The sequence below is a fragment of the Enhydra lutris genome, unplaced genomic scaffold (genome assembly GCF_002288905.1).
Source record: "Enhydra lutris kenyoni isolate GAN:26980312 unplaced genomic scaffold, ASM228890v2 scaffoldscaffold22, whole genome shotgun sequence".
NCBI lineage: Eukaryota > Metazoa > Chordata > Mammalia > Carnivora > Mustelidae > Enhydra > Enhydra lutris.
In genome coordinates this window covers 32,009,175-32,029,236 of record NW_019154106.1, presented here as the reverse complement: position 1 = coordinate 32,029,236, position 20,062 = coordinate 32,009,175, and positions in this window count along the sequence as shown.

The following is a 20,062-nucleotide window of genomic DNA, read 5'->3' as shown; positions in this document are numbered from 1 at the left end:
TAAAATCTAATTTTTCTGATATAAGGATTGCTGCCCCAGATTTCTTATGATATCCATTAGCATGGTAAATTTTTTCCACTCCATCACTTTAAATCTGGAGATGTCTTTGGGTCTAAAATGAGTTTCTTCTAGATAGCATATTGAGGGTCTTGTGTTTGTTTGTTTGTTTGTTTTTTCCCCACTCTGATACCCTGTGTCTTTTGATTGAGACATTTAACCCATTTACTTTCAGGGTAACTACGGAAAGATATGAATTTAGTGCCATTGTATTGCCTGTAAGGTGACTGTTACTTTATATTGTCTCTGTTTCTTTCTGATCTGTTTCTTTTAGGCTCTCTCTTTGCTTAGAGGACCCCTTTCAATATTTCCTGTAGGGCTGGTTTGGTGTTTGCAAATTCTTCTAGCTTTTGTTTTGTCCTGGAAGCTTTTTATTTCTCCTTTTATTTTCAAAGAGAGGCTAGCTGGATATAGTATTATTGGCTGCATATTTTTCTCTTTTAGTGTTCTGAATATATCATGCCAGTCCATTCTGTTCTGCCAGGTCTCTGTGGATAGCTCTGCTGCCATTCTAATATTTCTACTGTTGTATGTTACTTCTTGTCCCAAGCTGCTCTCAGGATTTCCTCTTTGTCACTGAGACTTGTAAGTTTTACTATTAGATGATGGAGTGTAGACCTATTTTTATTGATTTTGATGGGGGTTCTCTGTGCCTCCTGGACTTCAGTACTTGTTCATTTTGCTAAATTATGAAAATTCTCTGCTATAATTTTCTCCAAAATACTTTCTGTCCACCTCACTTTCTTCTCCTGGGATCCCAATTATTCTAATGTTGTTTTTTCTTATGGTATCACTTATCTTGCATTCTCCCCTCATGGCCCAGTAGTTATTTGTCTCTTTTTTGCTCGGCTTCTTTATTATCCACCATTTAGTCTTCTGTATCACTAATTCTCTCTTCTGCCTCATTTATCCTAGTGGTAAGAGCCTCCATTTTTTATTGCACCTCATAATAACTTTTTTGATTTCAACTTGGTTGTATTTTAGTTCTTTTATTTCTCCGAAAAGGGATTTTATTTCTCTGGAAAGGGATTCTCTAAAATCTTCCATGTGTTTTTTTTTTTTAATCCAGCTAGCACCTTGAAAATAATCATTCTGAACATGAGTTCTGACATATTACTAATGTCCATATTGATTAGGTCCTTGGCCATCGGTACTGTCTCTCATTCTTTTTCTTTTTTTTTGTGGTGAGTTTTTCCACTTTGACATTTTATCCAGATAAGAATAGATGAATGGGAAAACAAAATACTAAAAGGGTAACAATGACCCTAGAAAAATATATACCAACCAAATCAGAAGAGACCCAAAACTGGGGAAAGAAGAAAGGGGGAAAAAAGAAAAAATATATATATAATTTATTTATATATATATTATATATATAATATTTATATATATATAATATTTATATTTTTATATTATATATATATAAATATATTTTATATATATATTAGACTGGCAAATAGAAAAGAGCCACCCACTTGATTTTGAGTGTATTCTGATCTTAGAAGAAACTACCTCCAAATATTTTAAAGAAAGAAAAACTTATTTGTATACAAAAATATGGGTAAACATGATGAAGGGATGGAATATGACTCTAGAGATGAAAATTAAAAGAGATTCATAGCAAGAAATTGATAATAAGTTGGTTGAAAGAAGAAAAAAAAAGATGGGTGAATATGCTCAGGCTGGAGACTAGAACAAAGCTATGTGCTAGATTTAAGGTACATTTTGATCTATTAGAAAAAAATGTATCCCAAAATTAAAAAAAAAAAAAACTATATGTATACAAAAAATAAGGTTAAATACAATGAATGGATAAAATATGACTATAAGAATGAAAATTAAAAAGAAGATTTTTAAAAGGTATTGATAAGATTTTTAAAAGTTTTTAAAAAGTTAAAAATATTTTAAAAAGTTAAAATAGGAAAAATGAAAAGTTTAAAAAGTAGAATAAAAAAATAAAATTACAACAAATTTAACTTTGAAAGACTAAAAGATCATTGGAAATAAACCATGAATTCTATGTGTTGCTTTCCCCTAGTTCTGGAGTTCTGCACTTCTCACTGATCAGTAAACTTGGTCTTGGCTGGATGTTCTTGCTGATCTTCTGGGGCAGGGGCCTGTTGCAGTAGTTCTCAAATGTCTTTGCCTGAGGTGGAATTGCACTGCCCCTGCCAGGGGCCAGGCTAAGTAACCTGCTCGGGTTTACTCTTGGGTGTTTTTTGTTCCCTTAATGCTTTCCATACAGCTTTAGAGGGCGGGGATAAAAATGGCGAGTTCCCAATCTCTGCCCAGTAGGAGCCAAGAGCTCAGGGCCCCACTCTTCATTGTGCCTTCAGAGAAGAGCAGTCAATCCCTCCCATCTCCCTGGTCTCTGGCTGTGCTCTCTGCTCACCCAGCCTGTGACCAAGTGTTCCTATCTCTGGTGCACAGCCCCATTTGGAGTCTCCAAACCCAGCTGATTCCTGCAGTACTCCTACACCACTCCTTCTGGAGGAGGAATGTCCCCAGATCTGCTGCTTGTTGTGTCCTTGCCCAAAAAGCAGTGGCTGAACTGTGCTAAGGGTCATAGTTTAAGGTAATCTTGAGCTGAGGGCCTGTTCCTTAGCTCCGTCTCCCTTCCCGCTCCAATACCTGGGAGCTTTGTCATATTCAGGCACCCCTGGTCTTTTTATGATCCTGAAGGTCCTGAGACCACACTGTCCCTGTAAGGGCTCCACCCCCCACACCCCCCACTTAGCCTCTGGAGTGATGTCTCTCAGTGGAGCAGACTTCTAAAAGTTCCAATTTTGTGCTCTGATGCTCTACCACTTACTGGGATCTGGCCCCTCCCACCATGGTCTATCTTCCCATTTATTGCCTCGGATTCACTTCTCCACCCATCCTACCTTCAGGAAGATGGTCTATTTTCTCTTCCTAGAATTGCTGCTCTTCTTCTCTTCTCTCTCCTATTGAATTTGTAGCTATTTAGAATAACCAGTTTGACAAATATCTAGCTGAACTCCTGGGACCTAATGATATTTAGGTCTCCTACTACTCTGCCATGTGACTTCCCCCCCATATCACATCTTCTTTATCCATATTATTTGGTGGAAGTCTGGGCTTTTTCCATATTTTGGCTATTGTGGGCTTTGCTTCTGCAAACATTGGGGTTCATGTGCCCCTCTGATTCATTACTTTTGTATCCTTTGAAGAAATACTTAGTAGTATAATTCCTGGGTTATAGGGCATTTCTATCTTTAACTTTTTGAGGAACCTTTATACTGTATTCCAGAATGGCTTCACCAGTTTGCATTCCCATCAACAGTGTAAGAGGGTTCCCTTTAGGTAGAAACTTAAAATTATATCTATATCTATATCTATATTTATATCTATATCTATATCTATCTATGTACCTAGATATAGATATAGATATAGATATAGATATAGATAATAGAGTTATTTAGGAGAAAGAGAGAGAACACAAGGGCAAGGAGGGGCAAAGGGAGTTAGAAACTCAAGTAGACTCCTCTCTTAGTGGTGAGACTGACACAGGCCTTGATCCCATAACTATGAGAGGACAACCTGAGTTGAAATCAAGAGTCAGTCACTTAACTGACTCTGTCACCTAGGCACTCCTAGATATTTATAAATAATAATAATAATAATGAACTAAACCAAACAAAATGAAACCACTGGTTTGAATCTCATCTTCATAACTCACTGTATGAATCATTTATAGGAATTGAAATTAAATATAAAGTAGTGTTTGAAATATTTCTATTCCAGTTATGGTGAGGTAATATATTAAGCTATCCTTTTTCCTAAGAACAGCTATCAGACTGGATAAAATTGAAGGGGGGAAAAAGCATCTATTGAATATGTTAGAAAACAGCCACTAAGACTTAATGAACCAAGATGCTAGAGACAATGAGAAATACTGGAAACAAATCTAGATGTGGTATGTAATTATGCCTAAATTTTCTTCTCAGGGAGGTTGTTGATTTTCATGGTGAGACATAGAGGCTGGACAGAAAGTAGTGATCTGCATATTGTAGTTTCACTGGACAAGTGCAACTAAAATTTGAATTTAGGGCTGCCATGGCATTCTACAACTCAAGGGGCTGTCTCAGAGAAAAGAAAGCCACAGAACAGTAAACCATGAATTAAATGAGTGATTTGCCCTTGAGGCATTTGTTGGTTTCTGAATTGAATATCTGTGGGCCAAAATTCTGAAAATGTAAAATGGGAATAGTTACTGGATGACTAAAAGTCAAGCAGATATTTAAGCAGTTCCAATGTGCTAAAGACACAAATTTTGGAGTTGAGAGCCCACCCAGATGGTGTTACTAGTGAATATCAATGGTGTTTTAGTTAAAAATTCAGAAAAGGATAGGACTTAAGACTAATAGTAAATTGGAAATATATTAGTTAAGGTGATATTCTCCATAGACAATAAGCTGCCAGAGAAAAATTAATTTCTTACATCATTTAGACTCTGTACAATTTTTCACATCAGTTTCTAAGGTTTAATGAAAAAAATAATGGCAGTACTTGAAAATAGATCCAAATGACTAAAAAAAAAAAAATAGATTACATGAGGGTTACAAAAGGGAGGGAGGTGGGGGAATGGGATAACTGGGTGATGGGTATTAAGGAGGGTATGTGTGGTGAGGAGCACTGGGTGTTATATGCAACTAATAAATCATTAAGCATTACAACAAAAACTAGTAATGTATTATACGTTGGCTAATTAAACATTATTTTAAAAAGCATAAAAATAAGTAAGACCTATAAGGTATAGAAATATTGGAATTACCATCTAAGGAGTGTAAAATAACAGTGATTAATAGATTTAGGAAAATCATTGTATAAGATAAAGAATTTCCTCAAAGAAGTTTAATGTATTACAAAGGATCTGGAAATAATGGAACTGAAAAATAGAATGAGTGAAATTAAAAATTCAATAGACAACAAATTAAACAATGTAAATAGGTGATTAGTAAACTGAATGTTGTTTTGGTAAAATAATTCAGCTTGAAAAATCCAGAAGAGGGGCCCTGGGTGGCTCAGTGGGTTAAAGCCTCTGCCTTCGGCTCAGGTCATGGTCTCAGGGTCCTGGGATGGAGCCCCGCATCGGGCTCTCTGCTCAGCAGGAAGCCTGCTTCCCCCTCTTTCTCCAAAAATTTTTAATTTTCAAATTAATGAGAGCTATCAACCCAGAGATTTGAGAAAGATTTGTAACCCTAAGCAAAGTAAAAAAAGAGATTAACCATACCAAGGCATAGTAAAAAACAAAGATAAGAAAAAATCATTCAGAAATAAAAAACATACTGTCTTCAAACAGTAAGATTCAGGAATAACTGTTTACTATAAACTATGGATGTCCAAAGATAAGGAATAACATTTTAATAGTGCCAAACTAGAATATTATCCTAATATTCATTATCCAACAAAAATAGCTTTGAAAATGAAGGTAAAATTAACATCCCTGACAATACCCACAAAAAAACCCCACAAAATCTGTAAAGGCTTGTGGCCAATAGATTCACAATAAAGAAGATATTAAAGGTAGTTCTTCAGACAAATGAAAACTGATCCCACATGAAAGCTATATAAGAATAAGTGAAGACTGCTGATAAAAGTAAATATTTTAAATACATTGCAGCAGTACAAAGAGTATAAGTTTGTACACTCAGGAAATAGGAAAGATACCAATGTCTAGGGAAGTCACTAAAAATAATTAAAGGATGATTTTATAACAAGTTAAAAAGAGTGTATCATGGACAATTTTTATTGTTAAATAAAAACAGATTAAACAGATTAAACTTTTTGTAAAAAAAAAACAGATTAAAATTCTTAGAAAAAGTAAGATTTGTCAAAAGTGACACAAAAAATAGACAATGTAAATAGGTTTATATTCATTAACATATAAACATAATTTACAACCTTTCTGCAAAGGTAACTCCTGAATTAGAAGGCTTCATCTGCAAATTCTTTCAATATTTAAGAGAGAAAAAACAATATTATGCACAATTCCAGAAGATAGATAATAAAGATGAAGTACATACCACCAAAATTTTCAAAGAACCTTAGATTGTAGAAATAAAAATGATACAATAAAAGAAAATTACAGGCATTATCTTGATGGAAATCTCCCTGATCTTCCTGACTAGTGTAATAAAACAAGAAAAAGAAATGCATTTTATGAGATTTTGAAAAGAGGAATAAAATTGTCAATTCATAGATAACATGATTGTATACTAGAATTAATACAAGTGTATGTGTGTACATACATCTGAATTTAGCAATGAGAATATATACAAGGTTAATATAAAGTAATTAGATTTTATTTCCAGCAGTGAACAGTATGGATACCTAGGAACAGATCAAAAGAGAGATATTGCCACTTTGAAGCAAGGTTTCAGTACTTTGGCTTCCAATGCCAGTATGTCATTAAGTATGGGTTATTTTCTGTCCTTGCTCCATGGTGGACATGAAGAGATATAACCCTCCTGTATGGTCATTTGCAAAGGCAGTTTTCTGGAGAAGATGGTAACTGTGAGCCATTAACAGCCAATATTCACAGCTTTCAGTGGCTGGTGTCTTGGTGTACTTGCTTAGTAAATGAGATGTGGGGGTGGAGGGCATATCAATAGAGTCCTCCACATTTGAATTTCTGCTGGTTGTCTCCTGATATGGGCTGAATGTTTGTATCCCCTGCAAATTCATAGGTTGAAAACCTAATGCCCAAAATGATGGTATTAGGAGGTGAGACATTGGGGAAGACTCTTAGATCCTGAGGTTAGAACTCTCATGAATGGTATTAGTGCCTTGATTGATTGATTGATTGATTTTTAATTTAAATTCAATTTGCCAAGGTATAGTACATCATTAGTTAGTGGGTTTTTTTGTTGTTGTTTTTGTTTTTGCTTTTGTTTTAAGATTTAATTTATTTATTTGGCAGAGAGAGAGAAAGCAGGGGGAGGAGGCAGAGGGAGAAGGAGAAGTAGGCTCCCCACTGTTCAGGAAGCCTGACATGGGACTCAATCCCAAGACCCTGGGATCCTGACTTGAGCCAAAGGCAGACACTTAACCAACTGAGCCATCCAGGCACCCCTACATCATTACAGGTTTTTGTTTGTTTGTTTGTTTTTATTACCACATAATGTATTGTTTGCTGCAAGGGTACATCATTAGTTTTTGATATAATGTTCAATGGTTCATTTCTTGAATATATCACCCAGTGTTCATCATATCACATGCCCTCTTTAATGCCTTTATAAAAGATCCCACAGAGGTAGCTTGCCCCATACACTATGTGAGGATACATTAAGAACTCTGTGACTCTGAAGAAGGTTCTCACCCAGCTGTGCTTGCATGCTGATCTTGGACTTGCTCCTCCAGAACTGTAAGAAGTAAATTTCTGCTGTTACAGGCACCTGGGTACTCAATCTATTTTGTTATAACAGCCTAAAATGACTAAGTCACTTCAGTAAAAGAATAGTACTCACATTTCTCTAATTATAATTTATTATGTATCATTCAATACTTAGTTTTAGAAGATGACATGAAATTGTTTTTAATATACAAGAAGACATAAGTTTTATAAAAGAAGATGAGAGTATATGGTGAAATGGGGAAAAACAGTATGAGATAAAAGCAAAAATTTCTGAAAATATGCCAAAATAAGAAATTACTATAATACAGAAATGTAAAATTGAGAATTGCAAAAACAGGAATATAATTTTTATATAAAGGTGGCATCCAATTAGCAAAATATATTCTATCAAGTGGAAACTAAAAAGTGCTTTTTAAACTAAGACATACAATCATGAAAACAAAATCAAAGATAATTTTTCACTAATTATGGATTTGAAGATAAGAAATGAAAATCATCACTAGTGACTGAACTGAAACACAATTTCATTCTAAAAAGAAATAAAATTTGAGGAAGGAAATGAGAAGATGTCTTTGCACTGCATGCCTTTGCTTCAAAGATCAGGATCTGTACTAAGAAGAAAACGTTGTCCTCTTTACACTCACTTAATCCAGTAATACATTCATGCATTTAGGCACCCTGTTTATTGTAATAATTATATCAATGAGTAGATGCTAGCACACTTATTCTAAAATTTGAAGTCAGACTAGTAATAGTTTATGACAGAAAAGTCATGGGAGTAGTACACCCTTGAAATCTGTTTTTATTCAGGCTTTTTGGCAAGGGGAAACTATTACTTTAAATTACTGAAACCTAAACTTTAATTTTCTTAATTCCAGTCAGTTCTAGCAGATGATTCCTCCCCTCAATTCTGTAGCCAGATTTGAAAAAATATATATATTGCTAGGTATACAAATTTTGCCTAGAGAATATGCACATCTGTGGCCCTCTAGCTTAAGTCCTGAGAGGAAATTCTGCTATTTGTAACCAGGAAACAGGGATAGAAACAAAAGAGAAAGACTTGTTTATGGCAAAATGCTAGGAATGACTGTTCTCTTTTCATTCAAGGATGTGTAAACAGAAATACAAACCCAAAAACATGACCATGAAAGGTCTCTGTGCTCAAGTCAGAGAAAAAAAGGGATAGAATACTCAAGAAACAGAAGAACATACATGTAAAAAATTGTAAATTTAAGAAGCAAATAAATTTAAGGAAAGTATTTGCTTTGTCTTCATAATATAAAACAAAGAATTAGGGACTTAAAATTAAAACTTTGATAAAAGAATAGTATAAGATAAAAAATACATTGTTCAGAGGGGGTAAGAAATGAAAAGGCATCCAGTTTAGATATGGAATTACTGAAACAGGTTTTAATTATTGATGGACATATAAAGAAATATACAAAAGATATTTTTTAAAGTATTAAAAACAGTAGATTACAAAATTTTAGAGAAAACAGACTTCATGATTTGTAAGATAACTTGCAGTAATGCTTAGAATACAGAAGTAGATTAATGCAGGGGCACCAAGGTGGCAAAGTTGATTAAGCATTCAACTCTTGGTTTCATCTCAGGTTATGATCTCAGGGTCATGAGATAGAGTCCCACGTTGGGCTCTGGGCTGAGTGGGGAATCTACTTTTGATTCTGTCCTTCCTTCTCATGCTTTCTCTCCTTCTCAAATAAATAAATAAATAAATAATCTTTTCAGAAAAGTGATGCAATTGGGAAACTGGGGAGAAAGCAGGATCTATATGAAAGACACAAAGGAAAACACACATTGTTTATGGGAGTTTTACATAATAGATTCATAAATCGAATTCCTGGTAGTATAAATCAATATGCTCATTTATTCAACAGATATTTAGCACTGCAATGAACCATATGGTACTATAGATGAACTGGAAGCATAGACGAACAATGGAGTTAAAGATCCCCTACCCATATATAGAGTTTTTAAAGTGAGAGGACAGACAAAAACAATACAATAAATAGTTATATAGCTAGCACTTTGAGGGTAGAAATTGCATAAGAAATGAGGTGATAAAGATGCATTTAATTGAGTATGTAGGATTTCTTTTTAAGATTTTAATTCCAGTTAACATACAGTGTTATTAGTTTCAGGTACAATATAGTGAGTCAACAATCCCATACATCACACAGTGCACTCCTTAATCCCCATCACCTATTTCATCCATCCCCCATGTCCCCTCCTCTTTGGTAATCATAGGTTTGTTTTCTATGATTAAGAGTCTTTCTTGATTTCTCTCTCTCCCTCCCTTTGGTTGTTTGTTTTGTTTCTTAAATTCTATTTTTTTATTATGTTCAGTTAGTCAATATATAGTACATCACTAGTTTTTGATGTACTGTTTGATTCATTAGTTGCATATAACACCCAGTACTCATCACAACAGATGACCTCCTTAATACCCATCACCTGGTTACCCCATCCCTCCACCCTCCTCCCTTCTGTAACCATCAGTTTGTTCCCCAGAGTTCAGAGTCTCTCATGGTTTTTCTCCCTCTCTTTCTTCCCATTCATTTTTTTCCCCCTCCCTTCCCCTATGGTCCTCTGCTCTATTCCTTATGTTCCATATATGAGTGAAACCATATGACAATTATCTTTCTCTGCTTGACTTATTTCACTTAGCATAATCCCCTCCAATTCCATCCATGTCAATGAAAATGGTAGGTATTTATCTTTTTTTTTTTTAAAGATAAAATACTAATGTTTATTACATTTTTAAAATGTGAAATACTACATTTTATCAACTTTTATTTGCACATTTTCTAATTTTTTTAAATTTTATTTTTAATAAACATATATTTTTATCCCCAGGGGTACAGGTGTGTGAATCACCAGGTTTACACACTTACAGCACTCACCATAGCACATACCCTCCCCAATGTCCATAACCGCACCCCCCCAACCCCCCTCCTCCCCATCAACCCACAGTTTATTTTGTGAGATTAAGAGTCACTTATGGTTTGTCTCCCTCCCAATCCCATCTTGTTTCATTTACTCTTCTCCTACCCCCTTAACCCCCCATGTTGCATCTCCTCTCTGTCATATCAGGGAGATCATATGATAGTTGTCTTTCTCCGATTGACTTATTTCGCTAAGCATGATACCCTCTAGTTCCATCCACGTCGTCACAAAGGGCAATATTTCATTTCTTTTGATGGCTGCATAGTATTCCATTGTGTATATATGCCACATCTTCTTTATCCATTCGTCTGTTGATGGACATCTAGGTTCTTTCCATAGTTTGGCTATTGTAGACATTGCTGCTATAAACATTCGGGTGCACGTGCCCCTTCGGATCACTACGTTTGTATCTTTAGGGTAAATACCCAGCAGTGCAATTGCTGGGTCATAGGGTAGTTCTATTTTCAACATTTTGAGGAACATCCATGCTGTTTTCTGGACTTCAAGCTCTATTACAAAGCTGTCATCATCAAGACAGCATGGTACTGGCACAAAAACAGACACATAGATCAATGGAACAGAATAGAGAGCCCAGAAATAGACCCTCAACTCTATGGTCAACTAATCTTCGACAAAGCAGGAAAGAATGTCCAATGGAAAAAAGACAGCCTCTTCAACAAATGGTGTTGGGAAAATTGGACAGCCACATGCAGAAAAATGAAATTGGATCATTTCCTTACACCACACACGAAAATAGACTCAAAATGGATGAAGGACCTCAATGTGAGAAAGGAATCCATCAAAATCCTTGAGGAGAACACAGGCAGCAACCTCTTCGACCTCAGCCACAGCAACATCTTCCTAAGAACATCGCCAAAGGCAAGGGAAGCAAGGGCAAAAATGAACTATTGGGATTTTATCAAGATCAAAAGCTTTTGCACAGCAAAGGAAACAGTTAACAAAACCAAAAGACAACTGACAGAATGGGAGAAGATATTTGCAAATGACATATCAGATAAAGGGCTAGTGTCCAAAATCTATAAAGAACATAGCAAACTCAACACCCAAAGAACAAATAATCCAATCAAGAAATGGGCAGAGGACATGAACAGACATTTCTGCAAAGAAGACATCCAGATGGCCAACAGACACATGAAAAAGTGCTCCATATCACTCGGCATCAGGGAAATACAAATCAAAACCACAATGAGATACCACCTCACACCAGTCAGAATGTCTAAAATTAACAACTCTGGAAATGACTGATGCTGGCGAGGATGTGGAGAAAGGGGAACCCTCCTACACTGTTGGTGGGAATGCAAGCCGGTGCAACCATTCTGGTATTTATCTTTTTTAATGGCTGAGTAATATTCCATTATATGTATATTAAATTCTACATGTAAGCAAAATCATGTGGTATTTGTCTTTCTCTGATTTATTTTGCTTAGCATTATATACTTTACCTCTATCCATATGGTGGCAAATGGCAAGATTTCATCTATTTTATACCTGGGTAATATTCCATTGTATCTATATACCATATCTTCTTTATCCTTTCATCAATTAATGGATACTTGGGTTGTTTCCAAATCTTTGCTTTTATAAACAATGCTGCTATAAACACAGGGCTTCAAGTATTCCTTTGAGTTAGTGGTGTTTTCTTTTTTTGTTTGTTTGTTTTTGTTTTTGGGTCCCCCCCCCCTTTGGGTAAATATCCAATACTATGATTGCTGGATCTCAGGATAGTTCCATTTTTAAATTTTGAGGAACTTCCATACTCTTTCCCACAGTGGCTCCATCAGGTTGCATTCCCACCAACAGTACAAGAGTTTCTTTTTCTCCATATCCTCATCAACACCTGTTGTTTCTTTTGTTGTTGGTTTTAGCCATTCTGACAGGTGTGAGATGCTATCTCACTGCAGTTTTCATTTGCATCCCCCTGATGATGTATGATGTTGAGCATCTTTCCACATGTCTGTTGGCCATCTATATGTGTTCTTTGGAAAAATGCCTATCCATATCTTCTGCCCGTTTCTTAACTGGACTATTTGTTGTTTGGATAAATTGAGTTTGATAAATTCTTTATAAATTTGGAAAATTTGATAAATTCTTTATAAATTTGAAAAACTAATCCTTCATCAGATATGTTATTTGCAAATATCTTCTCCCATTTTGTAGGTTGCCTTTTAGTGTGGTTGTTTCTTTCACTGTGCAAAAGCTTTTTATCTTGATGAAGTCTCTATAGTTTATTCTTGCTTTTGTTTTGCTTGCCTCAACAGACCTATCTAGTAAGAAGTTGCTATGGCCAATGTTAAGGAAGATAATGCCTGTGTTCTCCTCCAGGATTTTGATGGTTTCCCATTTCACACTTATTTCTTTCATCCATATTGAATTTATTTTTGTGTATGGTGTAATAAAATGGTCCAATTGCATTCTTTTGCATATCGCTGTCCAGTTTTCCCAACACCATTTGTTGAGGACACTGTTTTTTCCTTTTGGATAGCCTTTCCTGCTTTGTCAAAGATCAGTTGACCACAAAGTTATGGGTTCATTTTCAGGTTTTCTCTTCTAGTCCACTGATCAATGTGTCTGTTTTTGTGATAATACCAAATTGTCTTGATTACTATGACTTTGTAATATAACTTGAAGTTCAGAATTGTGATACCTCCAACTTTGTTTTTCCAAGTTTACTTTGGTTATTCAGGGCCTTTTGTGGTTCCATACAAATTTTAGGAATGTTTTTTCTACCTCTGTGAAAAATGCTAATGGTATTTTGATGGGGATTACATTAAATGTGTAGATTGCATTGGGTAGTAAAGGACATTTTAGCAATATTTGTTCTTCCAGTCTATGAGCATGGAATGTTTCTCCATTTCTTTGTGTCATCTTCAATTTCTTTCATAAGTGTTCTATGGTTTTCTTTGGTTAGGTTTATTCTGAGGTATGGTTTTTTTTTGTTTTTTTTGGTGCTGCAATTGTAAATGGGATTGTTTTCTTAATTTCTCCTTCTGCTGCTTTAATATTGGTATATAGAAATACAACAGATTTCTGTATGTTGATTTTGTATCCTGTAATTTTACTGAATTCTTTTATCAGTTCTAGCAGTTTTCTCATGGAGTATTTCAGGTTTTCTGGTTATACTATCATGTCATGAGCAAATAGTGTAAATTTTACCTTCCTTACCAATTTGGATATCATTCATTTTATTGTCGAACTTCTGTGGCTAAGATTTCCAGTACCAGTTTAAATAAAAGTGATGAGACTATGCAACCTTGTCTTATTCCTTACCTTAGGGGAAAAGTTCTCAGTTTTTCCCCATTGAGGGTGATGTTAGCTGTGGGGTTTTATATATGTCCTCTATTATGCTAAGGTATGTTTTGAGGAGGTGAGATTTGAGGAAAAAGATGCAGGTCATATCACCAACTCCAAGAAAATGGCTGAGGGAAGAATAATTCACAAGAAAGCAAAGGCTTTGAGTAGTTAGAGCATATCTGTTGTGTAAAAAGAGCAGCCAGGAGACCACATCTACTTGCTGTATAGCAAATTAAGAGGAAAGTAAAGAAGGGAGGTGAGAGACTTAAATAGTGTGCCAGGGGCACCTGGGTGGCTTAGTCATTGAGTGTCTGCCTTCACCTCAGGTTATGATTCCAGGGTCCTGGGATCAAGCCCCACATGGAGCTCCCGGCTCAGCTGGAGGCCTGCTTCACTCTCTCCCACTCCTCCTTCTTGTGTTCCCTCTCTAGCTGTCTATCTCTGTGTCAGTTAAAGAAATTAAATCATAAATGAATGAATGAATGATGAATGAATGAATAAATAAATAAATAAATAGTGTGCCAGATAAGCAGACCTTTACTTTGACATGGAAAACCATTAGGGTTTAGAACAACACTTTTACATGTGAATTTAATTAGATGAAAAAGATTTAAAAACATTCATATCCATTGCCTTAGTAATTATATATCATAGAACTTAGCCTGAACATATACTCAGTTATGAAGTAGTGACTTAAGTCTAAGAATAGCATAACTTAGGTGGATTTATTGTAAAAAACAATTGCAAACAGTTTACTGCTCTAATAGTAAAATAATGATTAAAATGTAAATACTCTTCAGGCTTTACAAAATGTATTTTTTCTAAAAAATATTTAATAATACAAAAAATGCTTATGGCCTAAAAGGTGGGAAGAATTGAGTTGAAACTGTATAAATATGCATTTTTGTTAATGAAATTTTTAATTAATATGTGTATGAATTAATATGCTAAGAGAAGAGAAATACTAGCATGGTAGGAAGGTATATGTCTGCATGCTGGTATTATGAAACTAAAAAAAAAAATTCCACAGACATATTTACCTTTAAGTTTTGTTTTGTTTTGTTTTATAGATTAGCATGCATATTTGAAAGCAATAATAGATCATTCTTCAAAATAAGAAATGGATTGTGAAGCAAATCACTTTTTTAAAAATGTGTGTTGGGACATCTATATGGCTCAGTTAAGCATCTAGCTTGGGCTCAGGTCATGATCCTGGGGTCCTGGGCTTCAGCCCCACATTGGGCTCCCTGTTCAGCAGGAAGCCTGCTTCTTCCTGTCCTACTCCCCCTGCTCATGCTCTCTCTCTCTCTCTCTCTCTCTCTGTCAGATAAATAAATAAAATCTTTTTTAAAAATAAAAAAATGTGTGTTTGAGAAATCAAACATGATAGAAGCTATTTTAATTACAACAATAGGAAACAGAATTCTTACTGTGAGCTAGACATTGGCCTAAATGCTTTGTCTTAATTAACTCAATCTGCTTTCTAATCTGATGGATTAAAATTAACTTTGTGGAGTAGAAGTTGTAGGAATGCATTTCATTTTATCTATTGAATCAAAAGATGTCAAACACACAGTAAATATGTCTTGATAACATTCTGATGGCAAAAATTTTCATCTTTTGTACAGGATTTTAGCCCATAAGTCTCTCTGATTATAAAATAAAGCAAAAACGCTTTACTTATTAATGAGCATTTCTATGTTTTTGAGGTTATAGGAGATATTTTTGTTAAATGTTTTATTTATTTGATACACATAGAGAGTGAGCACAAGCAGGGGGAGGAGCAGGCAAAAGGAGAGGCAGGCATAGGGAAAGGGAGAAGCAGGCTCCCCACTGAGCAGGAAGCCTGATGTGGGGCCCAATGTGGGGCCCATTGTGGGGCTCTATGCCTGGACCTTGAGATCAAGACCTGAGCCAAAGGCAGATGCTTAACCAACTGAGCCACCCAGATGCCCTTGAGGTTATAGGACACACTTCATATTTTTTAATCTTTACAATAGTTACATGAAATAGTCATTATTCATCATTTACATCTTATAAAACCAAGTCTTTGGGTGACTATATTGTTCAAAACATCTTAGCTGGATGACAGAAGCAGGACACAACCCAAGAAACATCTAACAGTCTTATTTTCTTAACCACTACTGTGAACTCTAAGGGATACAACTTTAACTCTTAAATTACTAGATTTTTCATGCTGGATTTTGCATGCTAGACAGTATGTTCACTACATTAATCTACTTCCTTAAATTCTCAGTCTGGGAAACACCTATGTGGCTCAGTTGGTTAAGCATCTACCTTCAGCTCAGATCATGATCTCAGGGTCCTGTGATCCAGCCCCACCTAGGGCTCCCTGCTCAGCAGGGAACCTGCTTCTCCCTTTTGCTCTGCCTCTCCCCCAGCTTGTGCTTGCTCTCTCTGTCTCTGTCAGATAAATAAATAAAATCTTTAAAAATAATTTTCAGTCTATCTAGGAATTTTTAATGAATATATTATATACTTAGTAGAGAATGCCAGAATCCAAAAAAACTTTAATTAATCTTTTCTAACCTTATATCCCCAAACCAAAATCCCATTTTATTTATTTTAAAATTTTTTAGAGAGGGAAAGAAGGGGGATGGGCAAAGGGAGAGAATCTTAAGCAGGCTCCACATCCAGCATGAGCCAACCACAGAACTCAATCTCACAACCTTGAGTTCTTGACCTAAACCGAAATCAAGAGTCAGATGCTTAACCAACTGAGCCACTCAGGCACCCCTACCAAAATCCCATTTAAATATTTATTCTATTTGAGAGAGAGAGAGAACATGAGTGGGAGGGGCAAAAGGAAAGGGAGAATCTCAAGCAGACTCTGCGCTGAGCATGGAGCCCAACTTGGGGTTTGATCTTCATGAGCCCAAGATCATAACCTGAGCAAAAACCAATATTTGGACACTTAACCAACTGTATCCCCCAGGCGTCCCCCCATATCCCATTTTAACGTGTATTTACTATGTCATGTATTCCCCTTGCTCTAAGTTATGATATATTTGGGTGACATCTCTTGTTATCAGTATCCTGACTGTAATTCCTACTTGAATGAAACTGTTTCCACAGCATTTTTCAAATATTGTTTGATAGTTGCAAGGATCCTTCTAGGCTTTAGTAAATTTAATGTGAGCTTATGCTCTAGTATCTTAGCCTTTAGAAGGAGCAATAGTATCCTTAGTAGCAGATTTAGTTTAGTAACTGAGTCTAATGAGTATACATTCAATATTTGGACACACACATATGCACACTATTACCTCATTCATTTAGTAGCAATTATTTATTGAACACCTATTACATGCAAGGCAATGCTCTAAATGCTAATGACAGTAGTGAACAAAAGAGATAACATCTCCTACCTTCAGACTTCTGTGTATACCAAAAGTAGTCAAGATAATTTTTGGAATGGGAAAGAATAAAGACTACATAGCTGATACTAAGACTAGACCCAAAGTAATTGTTTTAAAGCTATTAATTTAATTTCCTTAACTTAAGTGACACTAACTTTATTGCAGAACTGCCTGACGCCTTGTTATTTTGTGATATTTTGGAGTGGAAAAGAATAATAAACATGACCTGTTCAACCTTCCTGATCATGGATATGAAAGTTAATAAGAAAGGAATCTTTAACTTCCCCCATTGATCCAAGTTCTGACTACTAGAATATAGGACAAGAAAATACGGCATAAGAAAAGAATTTTAATCATTACAATGCTTTGCAATACATATGAGCATTCCCATTTTATAAATTAAAAAGTTGACACTTAAAGATATAAATTGCCAGTCTAAAACATGTGTGTATGATCTGATGTTAAGTAGAACACAGGTCTGTCTTGAAACCTGGGCTTCTAAACAGTGTACTCCCTGCTTCATCAAGTCCTTCCAACTCAACAAGTCTAGCATTTCTGCAGAAATTATGCTAAATGATTTGGAAAACCAGTGTGTCTTCACTTCAGAGAAGTGCTATGGGAGTAGAGCTAAAGACATAACTAATGCCAAATATAGGAAATTGGAGAAGATTTCACAAAGAGTTTTTGAGGAGGGCATTAAGGATAAATAGAATGCTGATAGATATGGTAAAGCCATATCCCCTCTGGTCTTACCATGAAATAAACAAGAGTTAACTTCCAAACACTCAAGAGCTTTCTATCACACCAAATCTACCCTTCTTAAGCTTAGAGCAGACCAAAGAGGACCAAAAAAAAATTTTTTTTTTCTTTTAGGAACTGCTGTCAACCAATGACAAATGGGAGCTGGTACAGAAATATCCCAGTTCCTTTATCCTCAGGCAGATTAACTATGAGGCACAATTCCACACAGACTCCTAGAGTTTTCAACAGAATTAAAGAATTAAGCTTCAGTAACCCATAGAGATAACATGATTTAGTGTACTCTTTATTGTTTTCTTCTCCTTCCTCATTTCCTCTACTCTTTTATTGGCATTTGTTGGTATTGTTAACCTACTAAACTACTTGCATTAGTTCTTCAACATATCATGAGAACCTGTGAGCAAGATTTTAAAATGGTTTGTCTTGCTCAAAGAGCCTGGACATAATTTTTATAGATATGGTAATATTATAAGAATTGCTATCATTCTTTGTATATGCTATAGCTAGACATTTAGCTAAATCCTCCACATGGGTTATCTTATTTAATCTTTCAACAACTCTATGAGTAGCTATCAGTGATACTCTAAGTTTATAAATAAGGACATTAAAATTTAGGGAGTTAAGCAATTTGCTAAATATCATACAATGAGTAAATGGTAGCACTGGGATTTGAAACAGGGGAGTTTGACTTCAGAGCATTCCTCATGGTTCTTTATGCTCTTACAAGACAAGTAAGGTATTCCAGGAATGTATGAATATAAGATATACCCCAAGATGTTTGGGAAATTTCCAGCAATCAAATAGAGGGAAGATATTTTAGCAAAAGAAGAATATGTTGTCTCCTTAAAGGATAATAATTTATGATATAAGATCTTACTTTCATGTTATTAAAGTTCTGGTTATATAAATTTAAAAAAAATATGCTAAAGAAATTAAAAGAGCTTGTTGAAGCAGAGAAGAGACTGGTCACATCAGATATCATCCTCCTAAAGCACTAAGAAATTGAAAATCAGAATCCGGGCAATTAAAAAAAATTATGTTTTGTTCAGCAAAATGTCTTCAATTCTAAAATCCAGTGTGGGTGAAGAATAATTCAATTTTGTTATTATTCTTGCTTCTTTCCTCTCTTAAATGGTCATTATACATTTATTTTGGAACCCATTTCTAATCAAGATCATAGAGTGATTATTCTGAACTGTATTCTAAGACTTGTTTTCTCAACAGGTATTTTCTTTCTGACTCCATTAAACTTAGGCATATTTAGAAATCCTTCAGAGATGAATACTGAAAAATTTATTATGACAGTCCATCCTTACCACATCTTCACTGGGTGTTAAATAAAAGTCTTGGTTATTGCTCCTGTCAAATAATTAAATTACCTCTTACCTAGAATAATCATTGATGTAACAACTCTTGGTTGACCTCACATCTGGCATTTCTCTTCTGTTGCAATTCAACAATCCCACTTCATTAATTTATACACTACCTGTAGTCAGTGGAATCAAGGTTTAATTGCCACATGACCTATTTAAGTATTTCCTTGTTTTTTTTTGTTTGTAATCTGTATTGGCTGTATTGTCCAGACTCACAAATAGGGCTGAAGTGTTACTTAAACAGAGTTTGTTCTAAACAGAAAGAGCAGAAAGACACTTTATGAATTGGGACTCTGAAAAAAAAAATTACCTTATAGAGGGCAGATGACAGTTGAGAGAGAGTCCATGCTAAGTTCTGACTTACCATGTCATCATTGTAGTGGGCTATCTTTCTTAACTTTTGGTTTCCAAAACCTTTTTCTACCTTGTCCTGGGACTTTAAAGATCATATGTTTCTATAGCACAAATTGGACACTTTTATATATGTAGTTACCAAATCCAGCAACACAAAAGAGGTCCTATTTATTTGTGTTCTTATTGTGTTCTTAAGTTATTCTTGCTCATTAGAAGTCGATTATGGAGAAGTCATAGTAAGTCAGGGAAGCAAACCGAAGGATTCAAGGGAGCTGTTCTTTATTTCCAGTCATTTGTCTGTTTAACACAGGAAACTTTAAAATTATGATTTTGACTGTGTTCCACCTACTGTTGTAGCAGTCCTCGAATCACAACTAGTGATATAGTGGCCTTTCCAGTAACAATTATGAAATATTGATCCCAATTTTATCCATCAATATATATATATATATATATATATATATATATATATATATATATACATC